The sequence below is a fragment of the Diuraphis noxia genome, unplaced genomic scaffold (assembly GCF_037042655.1).
Source record: "Diuraphis noxia isolate RWA-SAM2 unplaced genomic scaffold, SU_Dnox_SAM2 contig0001, whole genome shotgun sequence".
Lineage (NCBI taxonomy): Eukaryota > Metazoa > Arthropoda > Insecta > Hemiptera > Aphididae > Diuraphis > Diuraphis noxia.
The window spans coordinates 70,583,004-70,610,526 of record NW_028301711.1 but is presented as its reverse complement, the minus strand read 5'-3'; the positions used below and the strand labels follow the sequence as shown (position 1 = coordinate 70,610,526).

Below are 27,523 nucleotides of genomic sequence, written 5' to 3'. Positions count from 1 at the left end.
TATAAAGCACTCCCAAAATGCATATCCCACTCGTTTCCAACAAATAACTTTTATTTAAGCAATGAAAATATCATAGATAAAAAAATTGTACAGAGAGAATTATAATATATTATATGAGCAATAAAATATTTAAAAAATGTTTTTAAAAATATAAAAAAAAAATAATAAAAAAAGGTTTTTAAAACATATATAGCAATGTTTTGATGGCCGCTTTTCCATATAAAAAAAAATGTTTAATTAACATTTTTAAATAAACAAAAAAGGTTTTTAATATATTTTTTAAAACCTTTCTAAATGTTTTTTAAACATATGCAGTTTAAAAATAAAGTGTTTTCAGCTTATTATAGGTAGGTACATATGTTAATTTTTTTTATACACACCCTATGTATATAGAATTGCAAGAAATTGTTTACTAAAAAAAAAAAATTATTAATTTATAATTCAATATTATGAAAGACACAAAAAAAATTAATTTTAAATAAAATTATAAAGAACCTTTATGGTTATAAGCATAATATCAATATGTATACAATTAATACAAAATAAAATAATAATATATATACTTAATAAAATATATATAATGTATACATAGGTAATAGGTATACTATAATAGGGTATACTTTAGTACTACTAAAAGAAAATAACAACTTTTAAGTATAATTATATAATAAAAACTGTAATAACTAAACTTGGATGTAACAAATAACAATATAAGTATATAATAAAATTTGTACCTATAATGTATACATAGGTATAATTATTTAAATAAAAAAAACAATTTTTAAGTATGAAATAAAAATAATAATAACTGAACTTGGATGTAACGAATAGGTAACAATTAAACAATTGTAAGTAAGACTATACATTAAAAAATGCTGGTTAGGTCAGATAGGCTGGTCAGATGTGGCAAGATCATCATCTATTGCTGCAGTAGTCTAAAGATAATTTAATGGCATTTCTATAATTAATAAATACAATCATATTAAAAAATGTATATTTAATTTAAATCTTATAATAATGTAAATAAAATAACTGAAAATGTATACCTTTTAATTCTGGTTTCGCTCTGAGCCATCCATGGGCTTATGATTTCTATAATACCAGCTTTTGTAGTGGTAGGAAATTTGTGTTATATTGCACCTAATAAAAAAGTATAAAACAATATAATATGACATAAAATAATGTACCTAATACAAAATATGAGATATACACATTTAATTAGGAAACAAGCTTCTCTACAATTTTGAACATTACATTATAAAAGTGTGTGATTTACTACGAGATTTATGAAACATTAATAACTCTATTCAAAATTATTCTTTATTACTGTTAGGGTCGTTCTTACAATATACGGTATTGTCAGTTAAATCAGTTAATGCTAACAGACTGATAACAGATTTTATTACCGGCAGAATTCCGGAGGTTATAAGAGTCCGACAACTTTAACTGGATATTGTAAGAATCAGCCTTAGAAAATTAACAATGTTGTGTGTAATTCAAGGATGTGAAACTTCTTAACAAATATTAAAATTGTAAATAATAAAATATAGTTGATATGAATATTGCCTACTTATTATAACTTTGTGAATTGGACTTGCTTCAAGACTTTTTTTTTGCCCCTTCCAACTATAATCTGCTATAAATTCATCCAAAAACATTATTCTCATTGTCGATGTTGTCATTTTAGATAAACTCTTTATCCCACCATTGGTAAATGCAATTGTGCGAAAATTAGGAGTATTCGTGGTACGTACAACCAGGAAGTTGCGAAAATAAACAAATCTATGAGAACAGGATCTGGGACAAGTGATATATATATATAAGCCTAAATTACAATGGTTCTCATATGCCGACAGTTTTTTAAGAAAAAATATTGATCTAAATATGCAGACTGAATCAAACTTGGTGAGTTGATTATTTTATTAATTTGATTTGTGTACTTCATAGATAGGGAGAGTATTGTACCTTGGTCTTATAATTAATATCAGACAAAAAATTAGTATTAAGGTCTGAAAAAATTACATTCTTTCCAAAGTGGTATGAATGTACCTTGGACAAAATCATTAATTCTTAGGTTTAAAAAATTGAAAATAGATTTAAAAATTTGTATCATCTACCTAAGTTTAAGTGGTTATATATTATCTATAATATACAAACTGGATTGGTTAGGTAATTTATAATATGTTTATTTTATTACATTATTCAAATACTTATACATTAATTATATTGATTAGGTATTAATATTATTATTTATTATATTAATTATATTAACTATACATTAATGATTATTCAACTTAAACTAATAATACTTTATTGAATCATATTGTACTGCCAGGGAACAGCCCCATCTCCCATAAAAAAATCAGCAAGTCCATCTCGCTTAAGACGAGCTCCTTGAATAAAGTTTCTCTCTTGTGTGGCGCATAATGGTAATAAGTTCTCAGAACTTTGACCAGTTCTCCAATCTCCAAATGATATGAATATTGCCTACTTATTATAACTTTGTGAATTGGACTTGCTTCAAGACTTTTTTTTTGCCCCTTCCAACTATAATCTGCTATAAATTCATCCAAAAACATTATTCTCATTGTCGATGTTATCATTTTAGATAAACTCTTTATCCCACCATTGATAAATGCAATTGTGGACACCTATTAAGTTAATTGTACATTATTAATACATGGTCTAAAACATATTTTAAAATACAGAAAATATAATTTTATTAAAGGATATCACAAATTCACAACACTAACTTTTTTTTTTTTTTTGATTTTAAGTTTATTTGTGTATTATTGTAGCTAAAATAATTACAATGTTTTAGTAAAAATCCAAAGTTGAAAAAATTATTATTTATCAAGATAATGAGTTGATAGATTCAGAGATTTTGGCGCTATATATAGAGCCTATGGGTGACACAGATAAACACAAATTTTTTTAATAACTTACAATAGTATTTAATAATTTTGTTCTTCATCATAACCCTAAATATATCTATGTGCTTAAAATATTATATATATTGTTTTGTATACATATTATATAAGTACTTGTTTTTAGTATAGTGATGTTCTTTAATATAGGTAGGAATAATGAAATTATATTACTTAGGAGAGAATTTTTATTTAGGAACTATTTATATATATATATATATGTATTGTTTCAATTTATAAATTGGTTTCTAGTAATAATATAAACTAACCTTGGCTTATTAATTTAAAAGAATTTAGGTATGTACTATAATATTAAATCAAAATGTGTTATATAATTTAACTAACACATAAAATATTATTATGCATTAGTTAAAACTTTCATAAATAACAAAAAAAAAATATTAATTTAACTACTAGCTACCTTAAACATTTCATAGTTACCAGTTTATGGAAATATTCAATATCTTCAAGTTTTTTTTCTAACATTTTAAGACCATCTTCACTTTTTATTGGAAATACTACATTGTCCATTTCATAATTAGATACTACTACAGGTTTTTTATCATCGGTTGTATCCTTATTATCAATGAGATGATGTTTAATATGAGAAACAGTATTTCTTAATTTCATAATATTGGCTTCAATAATGGTACAATTAAAATTAATAACTTTAAAAATAATCAGTAAATAATTTAAGATTTTTAACTCACCAGAAATGAAACACAGGTCTGATGAAGAGCATCAGTGTTCGTTCTTACTATAACGTGTACCTATTAAAGGACATACAGACTTAGAAATCTTATCACTATCGACTGGAGTACTCATAATTGCACTAGAAATTGAGGTTGAAGTAGAAGGTGACAATGTTGATATTGAATTATATGTCCTCTTTGTAGCAGATTTCAACAATATAGGTGGAGGAGTAGGAAACTGACAATCAATGTTGGTTGGTCGTAAACTGGCTTGTGGTTCTAGGATTTCAGTAGAACTGGTCAGAGGATGTAGATCATTTTTATCCAGAGCAATATCCTCATTGCTACTACTAATTTCAAAAAGTAGCCTTGAAGAAGTTGTTTTATTTCGGCAACCTTTACCTCTCATTTCAAAATCTGACTCTAAATTTGACTCACTTTGTTTTTTATTTGCTTTTATCATCATTTTGTATCCTCTTTCATAATCACCTATATAAGAATAAATAAATTTTGATATAGGTATTTTTTTCAAATATTATATGATATAGGTTAATAATAACTTGTTGGGGCATAAAAATAGCACTATAAAAAGTAGCCAATGATAATTTTGTAATTAATTGCACATTGCAGTAATAAGAAAACAATTTAATTGATTATTAACACAATAAATTTATATATTTTTTCTATTTTATTCTCGGCCTCAATTCATAAGCAAACATAAACAACCTTAAACTTAAAATAATATATATGTATATATGTAACTGAATACATAATCATTAAATTTACATCATTCAGCATTTAAGTTTTAAATTAAATTAACAAATATTTTACATGCTTTAGAAGTAATATTCTCCATCTTATTGTTCAGAAATCTAACACTTATAACCTAATATTAAAAGTACAAAATAAACTTATCCTAATAAATAATCTTTACATTTACAATAGGTATTTAACATAGATGAATTAAGGTAAGACAATATATGACTAATTTTTGTATGGGAAATATATATATATATTAAGCAAATTTCTGAAACTGGCCACATTTTTAAGATGGATAAATGTTGAACAACATAAATTCCAAGTGATGAGCTATTACACGGCACTGAATAGTAATCTTCTTGTGATATAAATTTTTTACCAATGACAACTTCAGTTTTTAGTGACTTTGAATAAGCAAAGTTGTGCACCATTATAATATCACCATTTTTTGACCCACAGCAATTATCAGGTTTTGTTATTCTTAATTGAAAGTGTTGAAACATATGAATCTTGTATTGTGGTCCACAACAATTTGCTAGTAGAGGACCATCACAGTGAATATTTGATATTTTTGATAATGATGATTGCCGAGGAGTTTCAAAATAGTTTTCCAATAAAAAACATTCACCTAATAATCGATTACAAATTTGTTCAGCTGGTTTATTATATCCTCGCACCATTGATTAATTTTTTGCAAATAATTTCCAAATTGAAATGCAGATATTGTTTCTAAAGTAAAATTTGATGTTATTCCTGAATAGTGATCAGAGTCATCTACTATATGAATTAAACCGTGGAAATTATGAGTGATAAAGTCTTTATTATACAGATGAATAAAGTCTTCAACAAAATACCGTAGTAATGATCTGGCATAATTACACATCCACTATCTTTACACATTTTAGGTGATAATAATATAGTCACTGCAAAATTAAAAGTTGAAAAGTTCTCATATTTTTTACTAGTAAAAACAGATTTTAAGACAACTGGTCCTAAATATAGCAAAAATGTTCGAAATTCAGTAGCTTTCAAAACGAAGTAAATGTTTCAGTTCTCTTGGCTTCCTATTAATTTCAATAGGTACACATGAACGATATTCAACTAATAATGATTATAATCTAAGACAGAGTTGGATAGACAATTTGTGAGGAACATTTCCTGTACTCCATGTTAAAATCATAGTACGAGTTACTCCTAAATAAACAAGGTGCATTATATCTAAAACAAACGAGTTGTTAAAATGCAGTCATGGGATTTTTGTAAGTAACGTTTCAGTTTTTCTAAATTCTGTATCTGACCAATTATAAAAAGTTATACCCACTAAAAGACTTTATACCAAGAATGTCTGCCTTTGCAGGGGCATCACAACAGACAGCAACAACTTTTACTGGAATTGTTTTTCCACTTTGATGTAAAATACCATTCTCTGATAAATAATTGACTTCATTAACAAATTCTTCTAGGTAACAATCCATATCATGAGGTTTACCTTTACCAAAATATAAACCAATTGAGAACACTTTATTTTGTAGTTAATTTATATCTAAAATATATCCCAAATAAAATTGGTATCACTTGTATGTTTGAACTTTTAAAAATTGGAATACCATCTATATTAATTATTAGTTTGAAACTATGAATTAAATCTTGAAAAGTTCCAGAAATAATTCTTTTAAGTTGTTTTTCAAGTCCTATATGGATATATTTTCCAGGAAAAACTATTTTTGAACAAAATTTAGTCTTGGATATTTTCAATAATGTCCTAGAATCTCTTGGTAAAGCAGAGGTTAAAGCAGGACTCTTTGAATTTCAGAATCATCAACAAGGAGGGGGGAATAGTTAACTTTGGGAACTCCTGGCCTATAGCCTATAACGTACCTTTTTCACCACATACAAGTGTGTGGTTTTATCAATCCCCTCCTCTTCACTACTTTCTCAATCTATAATAACTTTATATATTTAGGTGAGAGCTGCGTCAGGACTCAGAACTACACCATACTGCGAATGATCACAATTCATTTTGACTGCAGTGTTCGTCCAATATTATTGTTACTCTTCTAGTCTTCTACCAGATAAATCGAACTATCTACTATATCCTACACGGACATTGTACCTCTAATAAGGTATGTTATACTTATATACTATCAACAGACTACTTATTGTTCTTATTGTTAGGTAATTTCAATGGTAAAATTTAATATAAAGTTAATCAAGATACATATTGAATAAATATTTTTCACAAACAAAACATATAATATATTTATTTAGAAATAAAGATTTACATTCAATTAGTATGTACTTATGTAAATTCTGATGGAAAATTACAGTTAAATTAGTTTTCAATTTTTAAATAACGTTAAATAATTTTATGTGCAGACTAACCTAACCTAACTTAAAATAAATAGAATGCAGTAGAAATATATTTCTTATATTCGTAGAATAAATTAACCTACCAACGGCCTAAAAATTATACAAGTATGAATAATAGGTACCTATCAACATAGGCTTTCATATATTGATACTTAGCATGATATTTTTTGTTACTTACCTATTAGTTGGTTTATTATTAATTAAAAAAAACTAGGTTTCAACAATTTAAATTTATATAACAAAAATCGTTCGATAATTTCATAAAAATTGCATAAGATATGCTATATTTGTGTGATAAAAAAATATTATTTTTAGTATTTAATTTATCAATAATATTAATTTATAAATGAATTTAACAATAATCAAGATCAAAAACGTATTAGTTTTATTCTGCAGGTTTTTAACATATTATAGTCACATCGTATAATGTTGTGTATTATTTCAGAAAATCATGAAGTTCAATTTGATTATTTTGGTACTGAGCTTGTGCGTTGACTTAATTCTTGGATCTATCGCTAATAATAGTTCGTACTGGGAAGCTCCGTTCAGGTTTTGTGGATCAAATCTCGCAGTTGAGCTCTCAATCATCTGCAAAGGCCGCTACAACGAAGATCCACGTGAATATAATTTTCTATAGTACCTTATTCTTAATTATAATAGTATCGTCTATTGGTCGAAATTAACCTATAAAGTTTATATTAATTGTAAAATCAACGAACTCTAGAATACAAAATTAGATACCTATCACACACACACAGTTAATTATCGGGGTTTGTGTTTCTTCTCATTTTTTATAAGTATGAAAAAATAAAACGAAAATTTCATAACTTAGTTAGATCATTTAAAATCTTTCTCAAAGACTGCGATGCCCCCCTCCCCCGCGGTTAAGGTTTCTAGCCACAGGAGTCATGATGGTGGTATAAGTCGTATCGATGATATCGATTATATCAATCCAATTCACTATCGAACAAATAGCGAATTAAATAATATCGTAAAACTAAGAATATAGTAAATATTATACATTTTGTTTTCAAAATCTATCGATTAATCGAAATAATCGATTATTTTGACACTATCGACTATCGAGTGTATCTTACTAAGATACGGAGAAATTTTGATTTATCATTATGGTCATAGCGTGCTGATGTAGATTTGACGAAATAAACATTATGTTTTCTCGTAATGCTCTAATATAATACATTAAGAACTAAAAAGCAAACTTTTTTTAACATTTTAGGGGTTCTAATCTTCCCTTTCCTTGCTACTCCTTGTATATTTTAGTTTGTAATTAAAACAATTTAAAATTGAATAAAATGTAAAAGAAATATGGTAAATGGTAATCTGATGATCATGTTAACTTATTATAAGCATATTCTATTTAGTTAGATTTATTGAAAAATGTTTGTCTTTGCTAATGATTTACCTTTGTTTTCAGGAAGTCACTCGTTCAAATCTAAAAGGGCTATCGCTAATGAGTGTTGTAAAATAACTCCGTGCACCAGGAAATATTTGAAAGATCATTATTGCCTTCCTGAATCGAAATGGTATGTAATAACATAAATAAAATATCTAAAATTGTAAACTTAAATTAACCATTCAACAAAATTTATATAAAAATAAACTTACGATAAATTCATAAACAAAGTTACAAACTTAACAGGTTAACTGCTACGTTATTTTTCAGTACATTGCCAAAAGCGCTACGTGTACCATTTTTGGTACACTTGTTGTTTTGCCAATATGTTTTTGCGTGCCTACTATGGTACACTTAAATACGATTTTAACACAGGAAAATATTTCGTAGCCCGCCAGACAAACAAATTTTCGACTAGCCCATTAATATCTTATAAATTAATTTGTTTAGGTAAAATTAGAATACGAATGGCAAATCAACCATGTACCAGAGATGGTACACATGGCGGTTAACCTGTTAATAATAAAAAATGTTCTAACTTAATTTTATAGAAATGTATCTATATAAGATTCTACTACATTTCAAATTACTTATGTAATTTTTTCAGTAACTAATTAATATGTATAAATTCCAGGGCTACATTGCAACTACAACTTTAACTTCAACTTCTACTTCAACTACAACTACAACTCCAAAACCAAAACCGGGATTTACGTTTAAAATCCGAAAAACGGATTACACTAATATTTTATTTTATTATTTTGATCTACGTAAGTACCTACATACTTTAAATCGGAGTGTCCGAATTGGTTCTGAAATGCCCGAATTGGTTCCCGGGTTCTTTCAAAGGGTATATCCGAATTAGTTCCCGAGTTGTTAAAATTTTGGCTTAATAAATAATATATAACAAACATTTAAAAAAAATTAAAATCTTAATTTAAAAATATAAAATAAATACCTAATAATAAATATATGCGGTATATCGTTTTTTTTAATTCGTTTATTTTCTTTATAGTTATTATTTTCTATTATTGAGGTAAAAACTTATAACAAACATTTAAAAAAAATTTTAATCTACTGATTTCGTTATTTTTATATGTTCGGATGTGCGGAATAAAAGCAACTGTTGAATTTTCTGTGAAATGATTCACAGCAATTAGTAGTTCGTTCTATACTACTGGTACATTCAGCCCACATTGTTGGTGGAAGTGAGCTATCTTTTTCAATATAATTTTTAAAATATAATCGAAGAATTCACCAATTTTTTCATTTAAAATATTATTATAATATTAAATATTTCATTTATATTATATTGTATTTTGCTTTTTCGTAAGTCTGTATCGGGAAGCAATTCGGACGTGTGCCGCCTACCTAGAATATCGGGAACCAATTCGGATGCAGCCTTAAAGGGCTCATGAGTGGCTTGTAAGGGTCTTGGAGTGCATTTGAATTCCTTGGAATTTGTTGAAATAGAACTAGATACTTAGACGTTATTGTGATTTCTTACAAAACTATTTATAAACAGTTCAATATAGTTTATTTTTAATAGTAAAAATAATTTTATTTTTTAAAATGACAATATTCTTATATCTTGACACCTTGTCCTAGAATTTAGGACACCTAACTATATTTTTACTTGTTCCATTTTAACTCAAATACCATTAAGTATGCTCTCGGATTCAACAAAATAAATTTTAACCTTTTTCGTTCAAATTCAAGTTTAGTTATGATACATTGAGTATATAGTTAGAATGAAAAATTTAGCTTATAAATATAAAACTCAAAACATACCTTCTAATGTAATTTCAATATTACCCATCCAATGTATATAATCATAGCAATAAATACACTTAAATAGTATCCAAATCCACAAACTAAAAGTTGATTTAATAATTTGTTTCAATTTTTCAGTGATGCAAGTATTGGAATATCTTCAATTGGATAAGTAACAAGTACACCAAGCAACTGTCAACATTATATTGCAGCTTCAAAAATATATTTCAATCTTTTGTTATAATTAAATTATTAATATGATATACTATCATATATGAACTATCTATAGATATCCCAACATTTTATTTTTCAATTTTAAACATTATATTGCAATTTAATTTATAGTGCAAAATAAAATAATAATAATATAATATGTATCAAATACTTAAATTAGTATGTATAAGAAAGTAAATGTAGATTTAACAATTATAAGTTAGTTTTTATTACCCAACTCAAATAATAATATAAGTTTTATATTTTTATACATGATTTTCTGACTTATTATTTTTTATTTGTTTTGTTTATCATACACTAGTAATTTACATTCGATGTAAATGTTTCAGTTAGAATAATAATAATTATTAAAGAACAAAGAACTAAAATTGTACCACAAAATGTAATTTTAAGAAATCATAATATGTATGATTGATTATTATTTTAATATAATAAAAAGAAAATAATTTGTTCATTGGTTGGTTTAGGAAGCAATTTTACCATATTAAGTTGGTTAAATAAGATAATTTGAATAAAGCAAATTGAATTATGATTTTTAAACAACATTTTTATCTTATGACGTATATAAAACTAAACTAGAATATTTCAATATAGAACATTATATTTATATATATCTGTTTATACAAGCGACACTCTTCGCCGGTCTAAAGTTATGACTTAAGAGTCCAAAATTTTGAATATTTTGTAACTTCATACCTTGCTGGTGTGTTTAAATATTGAACATCACGGAAGTGAACGTTTTGGGTGGCCTACAATAATGTGTCTAGGGTGTTGAGTGTTTCAACTTCTTTACTTTTTATACTTTACATATGTACATCCTATGTAGTGTGCTAACATACCATAAAATGGCATTTGATGTGGTCATATCTTGTGATTTCTATTATGATAATATTATTTTAAATCTTAGTTAACATCAACCTGGGCTCACCAAAACACCAAATTATAATCCTAGAATTTATATGATAAAACTGATAACCAATATGATAATGATTAATTACGTTACTTGTGGGTGTAGCAAACTCTTAAAATATAGCACAAACAATACATTTAAAAAGTCTACATTCCTTCAATATATTAGTTGTTTATTTATACTATAGTGGACTCCCTTTAATTAAATCTTCTAGCAGTCAGTTTTATCCAATTTTAGCATTGTTAAAAATTATCAACCATTATAACCGATAATGTTGTATTTCCGATTGGTACTTATATTAACCATGACATATTGTTTAAACAATTGTTTGTAAGATATTATAGTAATTGAAGCTAATAGTTTATACGAAAAAGATATTACTGTATGTGATATAGTAGGTACATTATGTATTAGATAGTTCCTTTACTGTAAAACTAAACCATTTAATACAAACTAACTATCTATTGATAATAATATTATAATTGTAAATTTTAATTTTTGTTTAATATTATATAGATTTATATAACTATTTTAATTGTACATGGATGAACTTGGTTGGTATGTAATTAAATTAATTTGATTAAAAAAAACCTTGGTACCTTTTTGTGTTTTCAAATTCCAAAAATCAAAGTTTGTTTTCATTCCACATTTAAAATCAGAATTTTATTTTTAATGACATGATTACAAAATTGAAAAAGAGTTACCCAAAATATTTAAATTAGTACTTTCAATAAAACAACATAGGTACTACAAAAATGAAAAAAATAACATGATTGACATTGTTAGCTATATATAAATTAAACCTTCATTTAATTTGTTGTACTATATTACATTTTGTCAAGTAACTTATATATACATTTTTCATACCTACATAATAATTAATTTCAGTTTATCAATTATCAGTCTCAATAGAAAATTGATTTTGTGTACCTAGTAATTATTGGTTACTATTTAGCACTACCTATATGTATTTCACAGTTTTTTTGTTTTTTTGAGTGTCCAGAATTTTTATTTATCGGTTACTGATTACTGAAGGCTGTTTTAACAAATTTTTAATTGCAGTAACTTTCATGGACAAGGTATAGAAATAATTTTTTCATTTTCTTAAACTTTCAGGGTTGGGAGGGAAGGTTACAACTCCACCAGCACCACCATGTCTATAACACTGGTATCTTAATTATTATGTTACGTATAACAATTTAGTGATCAAATAACGACCTCAATTTTTTTTTATCGGACATTTGAGAAAGGTTTTTGAAATTTACGATGGGAATTTTTATTCATAAATAGCTCACAGATTATAATAATATTATAGCAATAAAATAAATAAATATTTATTGCCATTTACTCAGGTAGATGAGCAGTATTGAATTTTATCAAGATGAATATTTCACTATCTATTATTTAAGAATACAAAAACAAGGATAATTTGTATCACCAAACTCTCAATACTTTTAAACGTTTTAAGTTTTATTTACAATTTAATGTCATTGAAATAAGAAATATATTTTTCTATCGCTATATTTTTTCAAAGTTTCTTAAATGTTATTTAACTTTTTGTTTTCGATTATTGAATGTGTAATAATGCAGTTATAAACTGATTCGTATGTATAATCTTTGAATATTAAATAAAATGTATTCTAGGTATTTCCGAAAAATAAAAATGTCATATTGTACCTACCTACCTTATTACGATAAAAAATAATATGAGTACAGCATAGTAGGGTATACCGATTTCTGGTATTTTTGTGATACAATTATGGATTGAATCCAAAATCGTCCTTTACGAACTATTTCGATTTGATACACGTCAACTTACCCCCCCCACCCACCATGGGGCTATAATTAATAGCTTCGGAACTATGGGAAAGAAACAGTCAACCATAAACATAATACGAGTATACTGCATTACTGCAGTGTTATATGGAAATTTTATTTTAAAGTGTTAATTATTAATTGTACTATACCAAGTGTAAACATATCAAGAATGTGGTAATACTTTATACATTTATAATAATAAAATAAATAAAATTATATCGTGATTATATTTATACTTAGCTACTAGAGCCCAACAATGCTTGGCATATAGAGGTGATGAATAATATGAAGAAATTGTACTAAATTCCAATCAAATTGAATTAATTGTATCCAATTTAGAGTAAGTCAAAATTTGGAATTATCCATCATTTTTGCAAAAAAATAAAATTTATTCAATAAATATTTATCGTACGAATTGTACGAACCTTTCACCCATCATGTTCTAAACATAATTCCAGTAGTTTCAAAAATTCAATCAAAGTTGTAGCCGTGATTTGGTCCTCACTTAAAAATATCACATGCTACTTGTATTTTGTTTTTTAATTCCTGAAGATTGACAGGTGGATCTGCATAAACTACAGTCTTCAAATATCGCCGTAAAAAAAAGTAAGTTGTACTGCGTACCGAGAGAGGTAAAAATTTGAAATTGGTCTGAAAATATGTATTTAAGTAATCCCTATCACCTCTCAAACCCCATTTAAATACAAGGATATAGTGTGATCACACTATATATATTATAAAAAAAATAATACAAATTAAATTTGATAATATTTTTTATCATGCATACCTTATATACATATAAGTGGTATATTATTGGTGGTTATATTATTATTTTTTAATTTAAACCTTATTCAATATAAATTATTTAATTTTTTTTTTTTATCGATATTTGATAAAATATATACTTTTAAATAAAGATAATGATATTTTATTTTCATGTAATTAAACTTCTTTATTTATATTACACTATATATAAAAACCCAAAAATAATTGAGGAAATGTAGTCATATTATAGTAAGTTATTAAAATTACTGTTTTTTATATTATTTTGGTGGAATCTAATACATATACAGTGATGTACCCGAGTAGCAAATTCAGTTCACATTGCGTGCTCTGCCATCAGTAAATGATTGTTAAAAGCACGGTGCAAATTCTCTTCACTGCACAGTGCAGATGGTTGATTTGAATACCGAACTTTTATACAGAGAACACCGTGCATCATCCGCGCGTGTAAGCGTCAGTACACGGTGCTACTGTGAACATTTTAACCGTGCGTTAATGGTGCAGTTGTCGGTTCAAAAACGGAACCAAGGTGGTTTTTCAGACCGTGCATCATTAGTGAAGAAGTAAATTTATTAACTCTGCCACGGTGTAAAATATTACGGTGCTGTAATTGCTCAACGGTTTGTAATATTACCGTGCTTAGGTTTAGGTATATCTAAATATATATTTTATGCATAAAATATATTTTAAAATATAATATTTTACTATAACATTATTAAAACTAATTTATTGGTAAAAATAAACAAATATATCAATAAAATGCCAATTCATATTATGTTTGACTAATTACTTTATTAGCATAAATATAACATAATATTAAAAAAAAAAAATAGTAAAAATAACTTTACACTTATCAATATATTATGTATATATAATTATTTTGCATGTCTTAAGTAGTTATCAACTACTTTATGGAATGTTGTTTCATCCGACGCCGTTTTTATTAAACCAGATAAAGCCTCTAGAAAAATAAATAAAAATAATTAATATAGGTAATTCTTAAAACAATTATCTATTTTTTTTTCAGTAAAAAATTAAATATCATATATATATTATATATATAAATATATTATAAAACTTTTTTTTAGCAGTTAAATCAATATCAAAAATCTAAACACAATATTTTTAAAATCAATTTGAAAACAACACCCTATTTAGTATTTATTTATGGTTTTAATTCAAGCATCAATACTAATAATACTATATTTCAGCGGTTCCCAAACTGTGTGGCGCGCCACCCAAAGGAGGCGCGAGCACTTAACAAGGGCGGCGCGGCGCGCGGTTGGAATTTTACACATATTGTTATTCTTAGATGTTAGATCAATTATTTTAGATCCGATAAAAATATTGTTGAAACTATTATTTTGTATAGAATAAAATATTAAGTTTACTGTTTTTTTTGTCATCAAAATTTAAATTTAAAACTAATAAATATTATATATTATACTATTTTAAACCTATTTTATTGAATATTCTTTAGGGGAGGCGTGAAAAAAAATGTTTAATTATTAGGGAGCCTTGAATAAAAAAAGTTTGGGAACCGCTGCTATATTTTATATAATAACACTTTTGCTCGGAGTTTTTTTTCTATAACTTCATTCTATACAAATATTAAGAATAAATTTTTTTTATTTACCACGTATTACATTGTATAACTCCAGCACAACAAATTTTTTTTTGTTTTTCCTCTATAGCTATAATGGCATAGTACCTCATTATAAAAACATGCATCAATTGAACCTCTTATTGCTGCACTTTTTCTGCTTCGGTAACGCGTTGATTTACTTAAGTGGATATTAGGCCTAAAGTAAATTTAATACAGTGAACAATAATTTAAATAATTTAAATTATATATTACTTGAATACATAAAATACATCAATGATCAATACCTATTAGTTATTACCAATACCTAAGTACCTACCTATTAATGAGTAGATATATCTAATAAAACAATATCTACTTTAGTACTTTATTAATGTCTCAAAAAATTATGATTAGGAAGCTATAATTGTACCGCTTAATACTTGTATAGTTGTATATTATGTCAATAGCATAACTTAAATCATAACTAAAAAATACATACTACAATAATTATTATTTTTTATTTATTAATTATTTTTGGTGGGTATAATTAAAAAAGTAAAGTAGAGCAAAAAAAATAGGTAATGTTTTAATCATAGAATCTCAAATAGTTGAATTGATTAAAAGCATTAGGTATTATGAAAATGAAAACAATGTATAATTATTTTAAACATTCATTTAAATAGATCTTAATATCTTATATACCTATATACTATCTACTTATAGATATTCTTTACATTGGTAGGCATGTATACATGTATACATGTACTGCTATAGCAGTTAAGAATAGTAATATTCATAATCTAATTGATATAAATAAAATCAAACAAATATTCAACTTTTCTTTTTGACAGATACCATACCAATAATAATAATAATAATAATATACCTGTAGTATAATTTATAAAGTTATAACTTATAAGTATCTACCTACTTAAATATAAATGTCCATTTATAGACTGACAGGTATACTATAAATAGTAGTGAATACTGATAAGCAGTGTTAAGGAGTAACCACGAGTAACTATATACGTATTATCACTATTATCTTAAGTTAATAGGAAATTAGGAAGTTTACAGGAATCTTTAAGTACTTTGATGGTAAATTAATTTTCAGTAATTTAGTTTTTTTTTTATAGTAAAATTACTAAATTACTCGTTACTTTTTCTTGTTTAATACATTCAAATAAACACTTATCTGAGAAATAATTAATGTTAGTTAATAGTATTAGTAGGTACTTAATTATTTCCGATTGCAACTAAGATCAAATGCTAATAAGATTGTATATTGTAGGTACATGACATAAAAATATATTATAATATGTAAAACATAATAGGTATGTAAATATATAAACACAAGAAATCACATGTTTAATATATACCTAATCTGTTATAGTATATATTAGTACAATATAGTATATGTTTATTATATTATATATACCTGCACATTTTTATTAATTATTTTCTATTTCTTTTATCCATTCTTTATAAAGTCATTTTACAATAAATACTGCTTAATATTAACATAATATATTATATTGTAAATATATACTTACATTTTTAAATGAAATCAGTTTAATTGTCGTATATACTGTATATATAATTGTGTAAATGACGAACTATGATGATGTACCTACGTTGAATAACTATAATAGGTAATAATAAAATAAGTAAAATGCACTCAAATATTGAAATGAATAGACTTTTTTAGTGATAACAAAACGCGTGGTTATAATATTATATAATAACGGCATATCAATCATCGTTGTAATACTTCTTTATATTTTTTAACCGTTGAACAATAGGAGCACCGTAATAAAATACATGGTTGCTCGATAATTGAACCGTGCTTTTTTGACACCCAAGCACTCAATGTGAACCCAAATATAGGTTTAATTTAAACATTGCCATTTTCACCGTAACATTTTACACCCTCACATGTGTTTTGAACCTAAACAAATTATTTTTGTCCCCTTGCACTGTGTCTGCACGGTGCTTTAAGCACGGTTCTTCGACACCGACTCTGCATTACAAATTTGCTACTCGGGTAGTGGAGGGTATGCGTGAGTATGCGGCGCATACCCACTTTTCAAATTTTTAAAAGAGAGCATACTAAAGAAAAAACTTGAGTCCGGAAGTATGCGCTCAAAAACATGCGTATACCTACTTCACAAAAATTGTTTTAAACTAGCTGGCAGAAGTATTATTATATTATGTATTAGGTAAATAAATATACTTTATAATAATATTAATTACATTGTTAAAGTTATTATAATTTAAAATCAACTTAATAAAATAATAACTAATTATATGTTATTAATTTATATAATTGAAAGGATGTGGAGGTGGAGGGGTTGATGCAGGCCGTAGCCAGACCAAATTTTCTGGTGGTGCAAAGCAAACTTTAGGGGGGGAGCGTTATATATAAAACAATGTCTGTCTAATATTTTTAAGGGGGCAGCGCCCTTTCCCACTGTGGCTACGGACCTGGGTTGATGACAAAAGCTGCCACATACCTATGTAGCATACTCACAAATAACTTTAGGACTACATGCCTGTACATATACACATAAGATAATACATAATCTGGATTTGAATATTGTAGTGTCCCAGCATACAGGAGGACGAACGACTTGTGTTGAGTTAGATGGTTTGGGTGAAATAAGTATAATAACTTGACTTGTGATTAATTATTACACAATTATTTGCTTGCGATGTGGACAAAACATTATTACTGATACAAGAATGATTTAATTGAAAATATTCCAAGTCCAAATGATTAATTTGGAATGGTGACTGGCGTGAAGGAGGTATTTATAACATACAGAATGAATAATAATTTTATCATTATTTAATTAACTATTAAATTAGAAATTCTATAAGCACCAATCTTCATAAAACATTTCTAATAAATAGTTTTATAAGTCAAAATAATTACAAATTCTGTACTTAATCATCAAATTAATCTATGCTGTTTAGAAGACATACACAGTTATCAATTCGAGCTTTTTTCTATAAAGGTAGGTATCTAATTTGCAAAAAAAGAATAATGATCATTTTCTGATATACAATCGGTAAGATTTAAATTAGGTATATGTCTATTTTCTATTCAAGATTAGATCAGTGCTGTTTGGCTGAAATGCGCGCAGGGACTTTTCCTAGCTTTGGCCTTGTTATCGACTTGTTAGCAGAAGTTAATTGATGTTTTTCGAATATAATCAAAATAAATAAAACTTGTTGCCACTGGTAGTACCAGTCTGGTACCTACTGATGTCATCCTTAATAAAATAACAACGTTACCTACTCGTATAGTTCATTTTATACGTTATTATAGTAATTAGTTACCTAACAGCATATATAATATTTACTGTAACTAGTGAAACTTGTAAGTTGAACGCGAAATAATACATTTTTTAGTGATAATTAATAATATAAAAAAAAATAATTAGAATTAAGTGTTTGGTATTAGGTAATATCAGGAACCAAGTCACCGAGTTAACAGTTAATTCATGGGGAATTCTGTGGTATCAATCACTTGAAAAATTCAAGTCCACACACATGCGCAGATCAATGGTTATATGAGCTGGCGTAGCATGTTTTAAAATGTTGCCTCCTGTGCAGTGTGCACCGTACCATGAGCCCTTAAACGATAAACCTAAAAAAAAAAACATCCCTACGAGTATACAAACGGCCCTCTGTAAAACTCCCGGTATCCCGCCTGCCCAGTCCAGCCCTTATTAATGCACAATTCTTCCTTTCCATTCCAACACTGGATATTCTATCACTAATTTGCTGTTTACATAATCAATTGAGATTCAATTTAAAAGTATGATATCAGGTATTGTATTAAAGAAACTATAAAAAACATTAACATTTTGTCTTAAGATGTTTGTTAAGTTAAAGTTGTGCTATAAGTTTATGATACAAACTTTGATTTTTGTATATAACCATGATTATTAGGGCTCAGAAGTTGCATGTTTTTTTTTAACCATTAAATTTATTGCTTAGTGAGCTAGAAATTCATTCCAAGCCACTACGAAAAACATATCAAAAGGGTATAGTGCATATTTAGTGATTTTTAGATTTTAGAGCATATTTTTTAGTTTTCCAATTTTTTGGGGTATTTTTTATAATTTATGAAGATTCAGTATGAAAATTCTTAATTAAAAAATGAATACTTTGATATTGAGATAACATAGTAGATATTCTTTTGTTTCATATTTTTCAAATTTCCATTTGACATAAAAACAATGTTTTCCCCTATTGATTAATATAATATATTGATATTTATAAATTACAACTACAGTTAGCTTTATCTTAAATACGAGTATAATATTATACAAATATAAAAAAAAATAAAAAAAAATAGAAACAACTGCTATAAAAATATGATGATTTTCTAAAAATACTTTTCTAGAAAAATAACCCAATGATTAGATTATAGGTGATGGCATTGATAGACGTAATATTTTTATCAGTTCCGACTTCTACGTCCGTGTTACTTGTAGTTTTATGCGTCTTTGTTCTTGTTTCAATAACTTATTAACTTATATTATTTTTATTTTATTATGCTGAAAATTATACAATCTGTGACAAATATTGTTTGAATGGTTTTGTTTTGGAATATGGTACGGATATATTCAAAACCGACGGAAGTATTGTATGCTCTAGACAAGTTATTTGAAGTAAATGTTAACAGTGATCGAACATTTCTTGTGACTCAACACGTTTACACTGAAAAACATTAACTAGCGGCTATTAGAAAAAACGAAACGAACATAATATAAGTACGTATTTTTAGAGCATATTTGTACCTTTTTAAGCGCATAAGTGCATGCATATTTAGTACTTTTTAAGTGCATCAAGTTCTGATCCCTAAATTGATTATATTACAATACACGATGCCTAAGTACTGTGTACATTTTTGTGATATAAAAAATTATAAGTTCCCAAGTACTTAAAAAAGTACAAAAGTATAAATAAATAAGAAATTAGTAATTTGTTATTATAGGTACCAATAAAATATCATGATTGAATACACTTTTATGACCGTGTTAAAAATCTTTTATAGAAATTAAGGTAGGGTAAATCCACTGTATGTTTTGATCATGACTAACCAGTTTTAAACAGAATTAAACAAAAATTTTGAATTGTATATAGTTGGTATTTTTAACGGGCAATGGGGATCAGATAGTATGTATGTATTTTAATTGTAAACCAAAAGCTAGTCAGAATAGTATTATTAATAAGTATATTTTTAAATGTTTTATTCAATCAGTTAAATATTGTTTATTATATTTGTCTTAAACAATAAAAGTAGTACAAACCAAAAATGTCTACCGGCTGCCTCATTGGCAATTATTTTTATTCATATAAATACTGTTTATAGAACAACAAAATATAATTTTAGGTGTGTTTATTTTCATTTTTTCGATTTCAACAGACCGATAACTGAAAAACTATAATTTTAAAATAAAGATCTTAATAAATTAATTATAGAACCAAACTCCCTGGTTCTAGGCCACATGATTCGATTATTCAACCAGCACATCAGAAAATTTCCCGATCTTCTGGTCCGCCCCTGATAACATCACATGTACATCTTATGCTTATGATGGATTAATATATTAAATGTTTAATATCAATATAATGCAATAAAATATTTTCTTCTTCACTTAGCACTAAAAATTCATTATAATATTTTTGAACAATCATTTCTTTTTTTAAATATGCAACTTTTTCATCATTAATCTTATTGAGGAAGTTCTTCTATCTGCAAATGCTCTTAAACTTTTTTTATAATAATTTTCTAAAGCTGTACTAATTAATTTTATTAAGACTAATACATTGTATGCTTTTTCCTAAAATGTGATCTTAATAATGTCTAACTGCCACTACAATAGTTGTTAGTCACATGACCTCTAGAAAAACTGTCCCTAAAACATATACACTTTAATTCTTTATAAGTCCAATAATTTGGCAAATATTTTGTCCATTGAGGAAACTCTTCATTTTAACATCTTATTTGATATGCATTTTCTGCATCAATAATATTCTTCTGAATAAGTAATAATTTTATTAATGGTTTATGTTTTTCTGTAGGAATATTATGAGCTAAATCCCACAACCACCACTAAAAAGCTTGTTTATTGATTCAATTGCTTAAAAGTGTTAGGAGCATATTCATTACATTTTTAACGTTAAATATTATTTTATCAACTTAAAACATGAAAATGATTTTTGGTGCTATTTGAGTCAGTATAAACACACAAAATCAGTGTATAAGGTGATATCTCCAAGAAATATATAATTTAAATCTGAACTACCTACTATAAATTCATTAATCATAAATAACTAATTAGGATAGCCTTTAAGATATCTTTTAATTTGAATACAGATATATTATATAATACATTTTAAATTCAAAGTAATTTTGTGCGAAATGTGTAGTTTATATTTTTCTAACTTGAATATGTCAGTTTCAACTAGAATTATTCTACTTCTCAAAAAATAAACAATGTATATAAAATAAGTGAATATAATATTGAATTTGGTGACAGGGATCATTTAAATATAGTTTTAAATTTATTTATGCAATATGATATTCCTATATTCATTTTTATCATTTATTATGGTTGTTACGATAAGTATGTGAAGTATAATAGAAATACTTGTTTTTTGTAAACCTTATATATCAATTGCACTCTTCTCAAACTTTGTTATTTCGTAGTTAAAATTATTATTTATTAATTTGATTACATTTTAATTGATTGATTGATTTAAAAAGGATATTTTAATCTAATTATTTTAAATTTGAACCTCCCCTCTTAGAAACTAACCGTTGTCCGCTCTGCAAATCAAGGCTTTTGGAGACATTAATTTATTACTTTATTTAAATAATATGATTCTTAAAAGGTAATAAATATAAATATTATTATTATTTATAAGTCTCCTCTTACAAATAGTTATATGCATAATGTATTGAATTGTACACTGTCAAATTGACAACCAACATGGTAAATAACGCGCTTTACAATAGTTTCTTTAATAAATTGTTAAATCGAATAAAAATTTCAAAATATTTTGATTATTTTTGAACGATTTATAAACTTTTTAAATTTTCAAAGTTTTTAATTTTTTTCTCTAAGCATTGATAAAAAAATTGCATTTATATCTAAGATTTACAAATATGATACAAGGCCATGACTTTTTTACATAAACAATTTTAGTTCAAAATTGGACAAAAATGATAAAATTTAACAAAATTCACAAATTATTTTGTAATATAAATGAACAAAAAGTTATATAGACAAAGATTGAAAATTTCAACAAACCTTCTATAATTATTTCATTTTTTAAGTAATGATCTAAAAATAGATATTTTAAGTCTATTGTAGGTAGTTATTATATAGTATAAACAAATCAATTCTTTAATATTATGACAATTTGTATCCCCCCCCCTCAATCACAACATAAATAATCCTTGTATCCTGATCTCATTGACACGGGTAGTACTAGTGTGTTACTGATCTCATTCTTAATAAGTATAATAATAAAAAAACAACACAACTCAGTTCATCATAGTAAGTTTATTTTTAATTTAACAATCCATATTGATTACCTACTGGATTGGATAATCTTTTGGAAAATCAGCTAATACACGTCCAACTGTAAAAACAAAAATAATTATTGAAGCAACTTTTATTTTGTGTGTTTCGTGGATTTAAGATTCAAAAGTTGAAGTATATCTAACGGATTCTAATCCAGCATAATACTTAATGATATTTGAGTTAAAAGAGTGCATAGAGAAAATAAAGCATAGTAGAGGGCCATAATTTCAGATTAAAAAATGAAATTAATTAGGTTATTGCAAATATTCCTTTGAATCATTAATATGTTATATAATTTATTTAGTTACTTGTTAGGAATTATAATAACATCTAACAATTTCAATATTATCTACTCTATGTGTTTTAAATTGCACTCTTTTATCTTTAAATCTCACCAGTAAAGTATTTTAAGCAGATACTTACTTAGGGGATAATAGTATAAAGAATAATTAATGAGACTTGATTTTCCGTCTGAATCTGTAGATTCTGCAGTAGTCACTGCAAATTGGGAATTAGATCTGCAATTTACAAAAATTAATTTATTTCTGAATAAATAATACATTGATTGGTAATTTTCCATTGAGAACAGTTTGGTTGGGTGTTTTGACCAAACATTATTAGCCTGTTTGGGTGATTGAAACTGGTTTTACCTGGTGACTTTACTATGGACGTTCTTAAAAATTGTGTTTGTTTTTGAATATTTCTACCCCGGATCTACATCACAAGTAGAATTATCTATTTTATGTTTTAATATCAGTAATTCTAGCCATAATACTGAATTTCGAAAACATTATGTTTTTAAAATGTAATAAAAAATTATTTAATAAATAAAAAATAAAAATGATTATAAACCTGCTATGTGTCTATTGGCTATAATACCTACATTGCTTAAAAACCAAAAGTATATGAAAAGTATTGCGAATACTTTAATAAAAAATTTGAGTAGTGTTCGAACTATGATACAATTTGAGTATTTGAATAGTATTTAAATACTTAAAAAATAAATATATTTGCAGAGTATTTACCGAAATACTTTTTAAATGTATTCTTTACAGGTCTGGACTTAGATATATATTTAGATAAGGTTTATTTACCAATATCTGTGATATGGATCATATGTTCGAATATTATGTACAATATTAGTTGTTACTGTAATATCAATATGTTTTTACAGTTAAGTGTTTATTATTTACTATTTATTATGTATTTTTTAAGTGACTTTATTTAAATCAAATACTTAATTAACAAAGTACATGACTAACATGTAATAAGTATTTTCATTTTTTTACGTTTGAACCTATTAGTAGGTAGTTATTGTTTATTCACTAAATAATGTTATTTTTTGTGAAATATAAAAAATAAATAGTTTAATAACTCGCTTATAATTTTACCTGTGTTTAAATATTTTGAATAAACGATCTATGCCTGTAGTGAGTGGTTAGCCAAGTCTCAAATAATTGGATAAATATCAGGCTACTTAAAATGAGTTTGAACAATTTTAACGTGCCAGATAAATTGAGCCATGACTATAATATATTTAATCTTTAAATAACCACAATAGGTATGAAAAGTATAAAATATGAAAATAAAAATATTTCACAACTTGAATTTGCTATAAACAAATAAAAAATATTACCTTGTACAATGTACATATAATAAAAATAAATAAATATAAATATATTATAATATATTATATTATATTTTTATGTATAACTTTGTAAATTCAAACATAAAGAAGCACATTTTCAATCATGCCTGTTAAATCTGGACAATCCTAAGCCTGTTAGAGTGAGAAGGAAAAAGTTTTTATGGGGAAACTTCATACGCCATATTAAACATAGGACGGACTCATCACTCATGATACTTTTTCTAAACGGAATTCTTTTAAAACGTTTGATAATTTTATCAAGGAGTTAGTTTTATTGAATAATCGATTTATATTTCCAATTTAAGATTACTAATCATAACCATTAAGCATCATTAAAATTTTAGAATAAATGAAAAATTACATACATCTGTGGTTCAGGAGCGCAATAATATTGTTTTAGGTATTTTCGTTTGCATGGAACTGAACAACATTCATCCACTATCCCTCTTGTTTTTCTGGTTTGTTGACTACCTGAAAATCAATATAAATAATTAGACAAAAATTTAATAAACCTATAATCATAATAAAATATTATATAATTGTTTATTGTATAAGTAAGTAATTCATACATTAAAATTCTTTATTTTACAGTAAATTTTATTATATTGTAATGTAAAGTAGGTAATAATGTATGTTTTAGGTGATTATAAAAAAAAAAAAAACTATTACAAATTAAGGTTAATTTTCTACCTATAAAAGATGTTTTTTAACTTGCACAAATTTCAAACATGCCAATAATATTATCATACATTTTTTTAAGTTTTAGTGCCTTTTTAATATTACTGACACTCTTTACTTCCTTAACTATCCACCATAGTAAAAAAAGTCGCTCATGTGGGACCTTTAGTAAATCAATGGGAGTAGTTTGGGTAAAGAGCTGGATAATAATGTGATTATAGCATAGTATTATAATAGTATGATTAAATAGTAGGTAATAATACTTGTATAATTCTAATATATATTCAAATCATTTGATAGTTAAAATTTAAGATAAAATAAAATCAAAATTACAATAAAATATGGACTTTTTAAATCACACATTAAAATAAATAAATCACTAGTCACAATAATCACTAGTCTGATTGTTGAAAAAAAAAATGGATGTATGAGATTATGTCTGGATCCACGCGATCTAAATGAAAATATAATTCGTGAATATTGTGTAATGCCTACATTATCAGATTTATCGTCAAAACTGAAAAATGCAAGAGTTTTTTCTGTTTTTGATTTGAAAGATGGTTTTTGGCAAATAAAATCAAAACTGATACATTTTATTATTATATATATATAGGTAATATATATATATATATATATATATATATATTTTTTATTTTTTTTATTATCATTATTATACTTATTATTCTGTAGTTATTATCTTATATAAATTTAATTGTGTCATTGTATTAATTATTTAAATTATATATTATTGTATTATGTTAAACTGTTGTATAGGGCCCAGCCCGTTAACAAATAAATAAACTAAAAAATTAGATTTAGAGAGTTCTAATTTATGCACGTTTAGTATTTTTTGTTTCAATAGAATTCCCTTTAGAATAAATAATGCAGCTGAAATATGTCAAAAATGGAATATGAAAGTGTTCGGAAGTATTGAAAATGTATTCATATAATATCTTGATGATATTTTAGTTTTTGGTAACACTGAGACTCAACATGATTGTGCATTAAAACAGGTTTTAGATTTGGCTATGAAAAATAATATTAAATTTAATAAAAACGCAATTTAATATAAGGTAGATAAAGTTAATTACCTTGGACATACATTTTAAAATGAAACCAGATAGTGATCGTATTAAATCTATTTTCGAGTATTAGGTACCAAAAACTATAAAAGATTTGCAAAGGTTTTTAGGTATGGTTAATTACGTCGGAAATTTTATTCCTAATCTGGCAATGTTGACTAAGCCACTAAGAGATCTTCTTACAAAAAATAATGAGTTTGTGTGGACATCAATACATAATGAGTGTGTAAATAAACTTAAAACATTAATTGCTAGTCCCTCCGTACTTAGAAACTATGATAACACAAAATACGTGATCATACAGGCAGATAGTAGTAAATTTGCCAATGGATGTGTTTTGTTACAAGAAGGCAGACCAGTCTGTTTTAAATCGAAAAGCTTATCTGAAACCGAAATTAACTACGGACAGGTTGATAAGGAATTTCTGTCAGTCTTATTTGCGTGCAAGGTATTTCATCATTATATTTATATTTATATTTATATTTATATTAATATTATATTATATTTATATTTATATTTATAGTAGGCGCGTGACAGTTAAAACCGACCACCTTCCTTTAATTTCGCTAATGAAAAAGAACATAAATGACATTCCGTCTAAAAGGCTTCAATGCATTAAGGTCAAATTATCACGATATGATATTAATCTTATACATGTACCGGAAAAAAAATGTTTATCGCAGATGCATTAAGTCGAGCATGTATATCGTCTCGAGATAATGACGTTCATATCGATGTTTCCGATGTAGTTCATTCAATTAATATGTCTAAAAATATTCGAAATGAGTTTGTACAAGAAACAATTAAAGATGATTTATTAAAACAATTAGTATACGTGTGCAAGAATGGCTGGCCTAAGCATAAAAATAAAGTCTCGCGTGAGCTTATACCATATTTTAATATGCGTTACCTACCAAATATTATATGATGACGATTTACTTTTGTAGAACACTATATTTTTGGGTGTTCAGTTGGGAGCAATTATTAAAATAAAAGTAAAGTAAATAAAATAATTCGGGTTTACGGAAAAGAACTTTATTTAAATATTTAATAGTTTACGTGCCTTTAATCGGCGTTCGTCGGTGGCCGCACTATAACAACTGACTATCGGTACGACAAATATCTCCGAACGACGATCGCCTTATCTGACACGATAATTGCCGTGGACTTTCGGCATAGATATGGCGTTACAATAATACTCGTAATATATATATATATATACACAAAAAAAAATTACCACAGT

The 27,523-nt window shown here is 26.0% G+C and overlaps 2 long non-coding RNA genes and 2 pseudogenes across 2 annotated transcripts; 1 reads left to right on the top strand and 3 right to left on the bottom strand.

Annotated features, from left to right (window-relative positions):
• Positions 1-865: 865 nt before the first annotated feature.
• Positions 866-10,353, top strand: LOC149061550 (uncharacterized). The gene is made up of 6 exons (XR_016189513.1): positions 866-1,905; positions 6,342-6,501; positions 7,194-7,365; positions 8,184-8,292; positions 8,797-8,932; positions 10,074-10,353. It is a non-coding gene; the product is annotated as an uncharacterized LOC149061550 (long non-coding RNA).
• LOC149061552 (uncharacterized) lies at positions 885-4,475 on the bottom strand (annotated as a pseudogene).
• On the bottom strand, positions 4,569-6,397 carry LOC149061551 (uncharacterized; annotated as a pseudogene).
• A 12,942-nt stretch (positions 10,354-23,295) lies between the features above and the next one.
• LOC149061549 (uncharacterized) lies at positions 23,296-27,355 on the bottom strand. The gene is made up of 3 exons (XR_016190150.1): positions 27,195-27,355; positions 24,886-24,991; positions 23,296-23,390 (listed from the first exon to the last, which is right to left on the bottom strand). It is a non-coding gene; the product is annotated as an uncharacterized LOC149061549 (long non-coding RNA).
• Positions 27,356-27,523: the final 168 nt, after the last annotated feature.